We start from the raw sequence: 9312 nt of genomic DNA on the forward strand, positions 1-9312 counted from the left end.
CGAGGAGGGCAGCGCCGCCTGGCCCCGCGGGACGGCGTGCTCCGCTGGAGGTGCAGCGGTCAGGGGGTCGGTCCTAGCGGCGCAGTCGGTGCGGGGGTGGGGGATTAAGTCTGGCTCCTGTTGCGGCGGAGTTTATCTTCTATCCGCTTAAGTGGGGAGGCTTGAAACCGTTTGCCTTGGTTGCCCAGGGGGGCTTGCTTTCGCCTTTTCTCTAGAAGGGAGGGGAGGAGAAAACCTCCACGGAAGCAAAATACAAAAGAAGTGGCCCAAGATGGAAAACTGATTTTTGAAACATGACTTTTTTTTTTTTTTTTTTTTTTAATATGAATGTTCCCTGCATAAAGGTCTAAGCCCTAAATCATCCTCTGCTTCTTCCATGAACAAAGCCAGAAATATTAACAATCATACTCCAGGCACAGCCTCTCACACGGCGGCAGAGTGGGACCACTCACTAAACATCCATGGCCAGCTCCATCATTTCTGCTTTTGCCTGGAGAATGGAGCCACGGTGTGAGGTCAGCCTTTACACAAAGCCACGTGAGGACATCTGGAGAATACGGGATTTTCATGCGACCACCCAGTCCACTTCCCTTTTGCCCAGCCAAACTCCATCCACTACAGTGCCCGGAGCTCCTCAAGGTGCTACGTGCATGGCAAAGGGCCAGGGCATGGAGCTCTTTCTGTTGCGTTTTTCTTGGGCTTAGGATAATTATCCCAGTCAATCTGAGTGCATTTGCTAAAAAGCATTTTTGCTCAAGTGCACGACCTCTCCTGCACCGTTGACTGTGCTCATGCAAATTATCTATGTTAGCTGTAGTTCACTTAGTGAAAGAAAAGTCTGGTCCCCCCATTCTGTGATTAGACCTCAGCAACCACAAGCTCAGGCAGGTCTTTCAGGGAAATTTTGTATCTCTCCTCTGCTTCTCCTTCCCAAAGAGTTAGCATTTAGGGCTGTCAGGATCCCACTCTCTCCCATCCGCATTTCCTCTTCCTTGACAAAGGCACACGTAGCTGATCACCAGTCAGCAGAAAATCCATGGTGGGAGTTGCAGTGCTGAGATTTCCACTGCCTGTCCGTGTTTCCGCAGCCTCCAGCCCTGCTCCCAGCCTCCATCCCACAGCAAGGACTCTGGGTTGGTGCCAGCGGGCACAACCCCAGCAGAGGAACCCCCTCCCCGGGCCACATCAGTCTCACACCCCTAAGACCTGCCCACTGGCAGCACAGACCAGGCCACAACAGATGTAAAACCCTGAGACACAAGAGAAAGAACAAACTTTGCACATCCCAAGAGACAGTCCTCTTCCAGCCACTGGTGCAAGGTCTCTCGGTTGTGACGGTAGATAGGACCTAGTCTTAAGTGCAAATATGCTGTTATTCAGGGGCTGTGGCTTCGTGTTGGCCTCACAGTGCAGAGGATTGGGATTTGGCTGGTCTTGCCTTGGCCTGAGCAGACTTTAGCTTGCTTGACCGTGACAGCAATCAGTGGTCAGGTAACTAGCACCTACGTTTGTTTTCATTTATACTGATAATGATTATTTATCCTGTGTGGCTTGAACTGTCTGTGATTCCAGGGCAACACCATGGGTCCCAGTCTATTGCAGTGGTCAGCCACTCGCTGCTGCAGGAGTGCAAACCCGTGTTATTCAAGTAAAGACAGTTTCAGAGAAAACAAGGAGAACAGAAAAAAACCCACCGATTTGGGAAAATACATACAGAAATAAACTCAAGTGAACCCCAAGACTGAGAAGGACGAAATCATCACCATCAACACCATGTGCCCCCAATGAAGAGAAGGAAACTTTCACCAAGAACATTATGGTCTGTCTATTGAAGACATCAGGGTGCTGGTAACTTGTTGTAAGACCCCCCTTTCCCCCCCACCCCTGCAGCCATCAACCTCAGAACACAGGAGGGGTGAACATAACATCAAGAAGCAGGGCTAGATACTAAGATTTGTGTGTGTGTGTGTATAGGAATCTCAGCTGCATTACTGAGGTTTTTTCTGTGTTACTTTGGACTGTGAGACTAACAATTAATTACCTTGTTAAAACTTTTGGATGTAGTAATGGTAAACCCTTAGTGTTCCCTTTTCTGTTGTGTTCCCTTTTTCTGTAAACCATGACAGCCCTTTTTGGCACCCAGTGTGGGTCTCAAAGGCTTCAAGATAATAATGGGTTTGATTGGAATGTGCTAGATCAAATGTACAGCTGTTATTGCTGTTTAGCTATTAATCGGCAGGCTCCTGTGCTTGCCACGGGGCTTGCTTGCCTTGCTGTGTGTCAGAGTCTAGCATGAGGTCATGCTGGAGCACCTCAAAGCCTGTGGCCAGGGATAAGCCCAGAGCAGGTACACGCCTGGAGGGACTGCAGCCATGGGTAAGGCCACGCTGGAGCAGGTCTATCTCTGAAGGCATTGTGGCCCATGGAGAAGGCCATTCTGGAACAGGTGCACCTCGAAGTGACCGTGGCTGTGGATAAGTCCATGCTGCAGCAGGTATACCCCTGGGGAGACTGTGGCACATAGATAAGGCTCCACTTGGAGCAGGTACACCCCTAAGGGAGTGCAGACTGCAGATGAGTCCAAGCCATTGTAGGGGCAAGGGGAGGAATTCATTGCAATGTTAAACCCTATGGTCTGGCCTACAGGGACCAGGGGTGCAGATTGTAACGGAACTGCCTTTAAGTTGTTGTAACCCATGATTTAGTAGCATGTTATAGGAATTACTGTAGCAGGAATCATCTGAACCAACGGAGGACAAGCCTTACAAGAAGTAGTGCAAGTGCAGCAGTGACCTGACCTGAGCTGGCTTTGGTGCCCAGTAACTCCATGCGGCACAGCACCTATCCTGTCCTGAGTGACCAGCACTAGAGATGGAGCCCGAAGTCATGGACTAAATTAACTCAGTGGACATTTTCTGGACATTTGTGGACATTTTAAAGACATTTTGTAGGGGCAGTCCATAGACTAAGGGAATAATATCTATGTATTATATCAAAGGATGGGAAGGGGGATGGTGGTTAATGAGCATGTATTGGATAGTGTGAGACTTGAGCATGACATAAATGGTATGGAATAAGGGGTGGAGAATGTGCTGGGTTTGGCTGGGGTAGAGTTAATTTTCTCCATAGTAGCTGGTGTGGGGCTGTGTTCTGGATTTGTGCTGGAAGCAGGGTTGATAGCACAGGGATGTTTTAGCTATTGCTGAGCAGCGCTTGCACAGAGCCAAGGCCCTTTCTGCCTCTCACTCCACCCCACCAGCGAGTGGGCTGGGGGGGCACAAGGAGCTGGGACGGGGCACAGCCAGGACAGCTGACCCCAACTGACCCAAGCCATACCCCACACCACATGACATCATGCTCAGCATAGAAAGCTGGGGGAAGAAGAAGGAACGGAGGGACATTCAGAGTGATGGCGTTTGTCTTCCCAAGTCACCGTTACGCGTGATGGAGCCCTGCTTTCCTGGAGATGGCTGAGCACCTGCCTGACAGTGGGAAGCAGGGAGTTAATTCCTTGGGTTGCTTTGCTTGCATGCACAGCTTTTGCTTTACCTATTAAACTTTCTTTATCTCAACCCACAAATTTTCTCACTTCTACCCTTCCAGTTCTCTCCCCCTTCCCACTGGGGTGGAGTGAGCGAACAGCTGCGTGGGGCTGAGTTGCCGGCTGGGGTTAAACCACAATATCTGTCCATAACAAGATTTTGAGCTTTACATAGAAAGGGATAGAGACAAGAGTCAGGAAGACAACCAATTCATGCTGGCACATCTATGCCTACATCCAACTGGCTGCTGCTTAAGTAACTGGGCTGTGATCCATCCCGCTACCGCATTCAAGCAAGGGGAATATTTGTGGAGCCAAATACTCTTGTCCAGAGTTCAGTATTGGGCTGTCACTCACACAACCCAGTTTTTGAATGCTCATAGCTAAACAATGTGCCATTTTGTCATGGCTCTGGAGATCCCCCACATGTTCAGATGAGATGGCCAGATCTTGATCTGCACAGCAAGATCTGCCAGTGGGCTCACCACCTCCTGCTGCTCCCATCACAGCAGACATCTCCATGGTTGCTACTTTTTGACTAGACTATCCCAGACACAGTATGACAGGTTGGAATGGGGTGGCCAGGGAGCCACTGTTTAATTGTTCAAGTCTAGGGCCAGCACTCCAGTGAGCGCTAACCTGATGACAGACTATGTGCTAAAACATATAGCTACAAAAATGGTATGGAGCCTAGGACACAGTTTGTTAACCTCGGAAGGTAACAACCTGGACTCATGAACGCTTTTTCCAAGTGGAAGAGGTCAACATGAGGTGCGGACAGTCTCCTTGCAAGAGGCAGCCACAGGCGTGATTGATTCAGGCGGTTTCATGCACCAAGCAAGCGGCCCTCTCTGACATCAGACCAAGAGCTCTGGTGCTGGCTCAGGACTGCTGCTGAACAAAAAAGTCAGAAGCTGCTTGTTAGCATCATTTGTCAGTTAAGATCTCTTTGGATAGTTCACATCCGGACAACAGCTTTGCACATTCCTAATCGGCTAGCAAATCTGAGCTTCCTGGCCTCAGAGAAAGAAGGGATAGCAGTGGGCTCAGTGAGCTCCTCTGAGTCAGCCCACAGCTACCATTCTTGCTTACTCCATGGCTGCTTTCAGCAGACATCTGGCCCTGGACATGCAACAGCACTATGGACTTCCAATCAGCAGAATAGGCTAGAGTACAACCTCTTCTTCTCAGACCAAGCAGCATGGCAAGGGTACTTAATGCGCACTATGTTATTTGTCCCTATACACCCTAAGGGACCACCAGCTGCACCCTGCATTTGAATACTGACAGAGGTGGTGAGAGTTCGGAGTCTGGCAGCCCTGAGCAGGGGCTCTGCACTGAGACCCCCGTCCCCTCCCTCTCAGTCTGCCCACACAAGGAGGGATTGGGGTAGCTCCCAGAAGTAACCCCAGCTTCCAGGTATAGCTGATGCCACCATCTCCTACCTTGACTTCTTGGCCTCGGACAGGGAGATGACATAAATTCTGACAGGAGGAGTGAGTTGAGAAATCTGCTCTGCTCTCTAGGTGCCTCCTACGAATCAGGGCTCCAGGCCTACACCAAGACAAGCGTGTGAAGCAATTCCTTATTGGGCCACTGCATTCCCATACACCAGCCTCTGCACAGCCAGTCCCCCCAGCGAGCATCAGCCTTCCTGTGCTTACATTAGCTCACATCCAGGCGCTGCACGAGTGGGACACCTCCCTGATCACTAATGCTGGCACAGCAGTCCAAGCTAACAGATGCAGCTAAAGCCCATCTCTGGCTGTAGAGACTGACCTCTAAGCTACAACTTAGAAAGCTTTGGACTCCCTCCAAGGTACTCCCTCGTGGCCAAATGGCAGCTGCCTCCCCTGCCTACTCTTTCTCATAAATTTGATGCATTTCTTGGCATCTTCCAAAGGCACATAAATCCTACCTGGGAGTCCCAGAGCTATTGAAGTAGACCTTCCTATCTGCTCTTTGACAACAGCTTAGCAGATTAAACTACCTATTTCCATCTCATTCATAGCCCTCCAGGCAGCTCGGGCTGTTGACAGGGCACCAGCTGCAGAGCTCGCTTTCCATCAAATCCCCTCGGGAAGGCGGTCACCACCCTCTCAGCTGGAGAAGGGGCAACATCTGCCATTGCCTTAGCCATGTGCAAGCCAGATCATTGCCCTGAGGCGTGGAATTACCTGAGTTGCCCCTGAAGACCTGTTACACCCCCCATTAACTATGGTACTTGCTTGGTGTTTTGTTCCCACAGATGTTGCTGTTGCACAAGGTGAATGCAGTGTCAGCCCGCGGCTGCGGGAACTCCATCTCTGCAGCCAAGCAAACTCATTGGCCTGGGGTGCAAGAGGCAAGACCAAGCATTTCTGATGCTGCTGCCACAGGACAGGCAACATAACATTGTCTCCAGAAGTAAAACCTTCTCCAGCTGGCCCAGCTCCATGCTGGAGCAATTAGTGAGTAATTAATGCCAAGCACGATTCCCTTGCCCATCTCTCAGCTTGTGTTCCTATCACAGGCAGTAGCCTTGCCTTCCCTACCTGCCCCTTTTTAGCAGAGGCACCTGGCTGGGCTGGAGCTTCATGTATTGATGTCTGGGGCACGCTTATGGCCTAACAGGAGACCCTGAGTGCAGACTCCCTGAGTGGTGACTCGGTGGGTTGCAGAAGTTTGGTAAGCCACCTCTCTTCTCACCTTGCCACCCACCCCACCCTGTCCCTCCAATGTCTTCAGCAATCCCAGCAGAGCAAAAAAGGCCAAGGTAAGACAGATACAGCAAACTGCAAGGAGCAGCATGCGGTGCGCATCTTGCTCTGTATCATCGCTCTCCTGGTCTCAGGAGTGCAGGGAGGGCTTGAAAAACTGAGACACTTCATTACAAACAACAGGACAAAGATTTATTTCCATTACAAGTGAAGTAGAAGAGTAAATACAAAAAATCTCCAATACGTAACAAAATGTTCTCCTAGGCTGTAGTAATCCACCTGGATTCCACAATCCACAAGCGCAGGGCCTGGCTGTACCAGAACTCAGGCAGAACAGGAACCGAGGGGCTCTGCCCTTCGAGCAATGAGCACTTCCATGGCCCTTCTCTCTCCTCATCAGTGCTTACACTTAGTGTTTTCTACAGGGTTATAACCCAAACGTATTGGATTCGTCTCCCAGAAATCAAAGGACTAGTTTGCAACTTCGGCTAACTTTGCTAAAAGGAAGGCCCTCAGATATTTACAATAAAGCTTCCAGAAATAAAGTTTTTCCTTATTCTGGATGGTGCCTGAGAATTACAAGCAAAGTGCCAGCCAAAAATACATTGAGATCCAAATGTTTAACATATCCCCATGGCATAAGCATACATTGAGATCCAATTATCTTACATATCCCCAACACATATCCCCATGTCCTTGCAGGCAGGCCCAGCCCCACGGCTCCCCGAGGATGCGACAACCGTATCTTCCTCTGTCAGTGGTTGCACAGTCGCATGAGACACGTAGCCACATGCACAGGCGCCAGGTCAGCACATCCCGCTGCCACAAGGTGAAGCCTGGACACATCTGTAATGTTCAGCCCACCCTTTGCATCTGAGCCTGCACAACAGCTTGGAGTGGTTGCGATAGCCACAAAACCATGGCAGTGCTGGTGGGAAGGGATCTCTGGACTCTCCGCAAGCAGGAGGTGGGAGTATTGGCAGCATTAGCACAGGGCAGGTATAGCTTTGTATACCTTTGTCTCGAAAACCCCAAAGGACAGAGACCCCACATAGATTAGAGTCCCTTGAAGGGTCCACATAGCTCTTCATGGAGCACAAAGCTCCTGCCCAGCGTTTCCAGCTGCTTGTGGCTGAAGTTTAAGGAGTTTGTGGCCAGGCGTGTCAGGTCCTTGATGCAACAGGCTCATCACTGCATCTGCTGCAGGAGGTATACTTTCTAGGTATGTCTGGTTTCCCTAGTCTGTAGGTATAAAAGACCTGGAGAGAAATAAGAACAAACATCTAGACCTTACCTGCAAACAATACACAAGGGAACCTACCCAATTTGTGCCTTCTGAGTCATCAAGATCTATCATGCATGTCCTCCAGACACTGAGTTTTGCTCCCTGAACTTGCTACAGATGCTCCGTGAACTTGCTACAGATGATATCTGAGGTCAGAAGCAGCTTACACAAGACCTGTATCATCGCTGGTGACCTTTTATTTTAGACTGAACTTTAGACTAGCACCAGGGCCAGAGCAGAGAATAAAAACAGGCTGAAGTAATGGGGAACAAGGGCCAGAAGACCTCTAGGCTCAGGATAACAATCCAGTCCACATTGATAACTGCTCCTATACAGGAAGGAAGGCAGGCATTAAGAGGCAGGACAATTCCTCTCCCAGCTACCCCCAGAAAAGGGGGGGTCAGCATGACTTGCACAGCTGATGAAAGCAGAGAGCCAGCAGGCAGCTGTCCAAAAACTAAGAGCTGGCACAGCCAGGTGTACAGCTTCTCTTCCATCTGGGGAAGGGAGAAGTTGGGAGAGGAGCTAGCATGGCTGGTGGGGGGGCCTGCCCCAGGCTGGGGCAGCCAAGCTGCAGAGGCAGGACTCCACTCTCTCCAGGATGGTAGCAGCTTCTGGACATGCCAGGAAGAGGAAGGACATCGAAAGAGACAATGCAGCTCTGCAGGTGGGAGAGCAAGGAAGGGAAACATCTGATTCACCTCACCACACCCAAGACATGAATGAGGCCTGCACTCACCGCCTGTACCCCCACTGATGGCAACGCGACCTCCCCAGCTCCGTGTACAGGCAGCGGAGTTTCCTGCAGTAGCACAGGAAGGTCCAGATGGACACAGGGCAGCGGTACCTGGCCAGCCCCAGCCTCCCAGCCCACGAGGTGGCTCACCCACCTTGAACCCAACACTCACCTCAGAGCCCCATGGAAGGCAGCCATACAGCTTCTCCTGTCCACCTACTGCAGATGCCTTGAGCCTTCTCCACCCCGCACTGTGCTGTGGGGACACCCAGCCACCTTCCTGCTCCACTCCATTTCCTCCCTCTCATGTCCCACTTGGATACCTGGACCTTAGCACCCAGAGAAAGCAAGAAACCTGCCTCTACAGAAATTTCATCCTGCTGAGGACCTTTAAGGAGCAGAATCCATCCATCCTCCATGGAGCAGAAGGTACAGGTGTCTTCATGGGATCAGAGAGCTCTTTGCAGCAGTGTGTAGCGGCAGGACAAGAGGCAGGAGACATGGAATGAGACCAGAGAGGTGCTGAATGGATACACGGAGAAACTTCTCCCTCATGAAGACAGTCAAGTTGCCCAAAAAGACTGCTGTCTCCATCCTTGGAAGTTGTCAGGACTCAAGTAGATAGCCCCAAGCAACCTGGTCTAACTCACAGTTCACCCTGCTTTGAGCACAAGGTCAGAATAGAAACTTCCCAAGGTTTCTTCCAGCCCGAGTTATACCATGATCCATACCTTCCCGTGGTGAGAGAGACCCTGGCATACATGCACCCTCTCTGCTCTTCCAAAGCTCCTGCTGAGGCCCTGGCTGCACTCTCCACTTACCTCCCCCCATTCAAGTCTCCACCATGCTGCAGTACCATCTCACCAACCTCCTCCTGGCCCCGGTCACACAGGCTCCCACCTCCACAGGGAATGGAAGCTGGACGAGGAGATCCTGACAGTAGCAGGGCTACATCTGCTCCCTGTCCACCCACAGCCCCAGGCAGAGCCCTGGGCATCGTCCACCTCTCCAGGACCCTTCCAGGGGTGGTTGGGAGGGATTTGCTTGAGTT

Source organism: Egretta garzetta, unplaced genomic scaffold, assembly GCF_000687185.1.
Source record: "Egretta garzetta isolate BGI_Z169 unplaced genomic scaffold, ASM68718v1 scaffold709, whole genome shotgun sequence".
Lineage (NCBI taxonomy): Eukaryota > Metazoa > Chordata > Aves > Pelecaniformes > Ardeidae > Egretta > Egretta garzetta.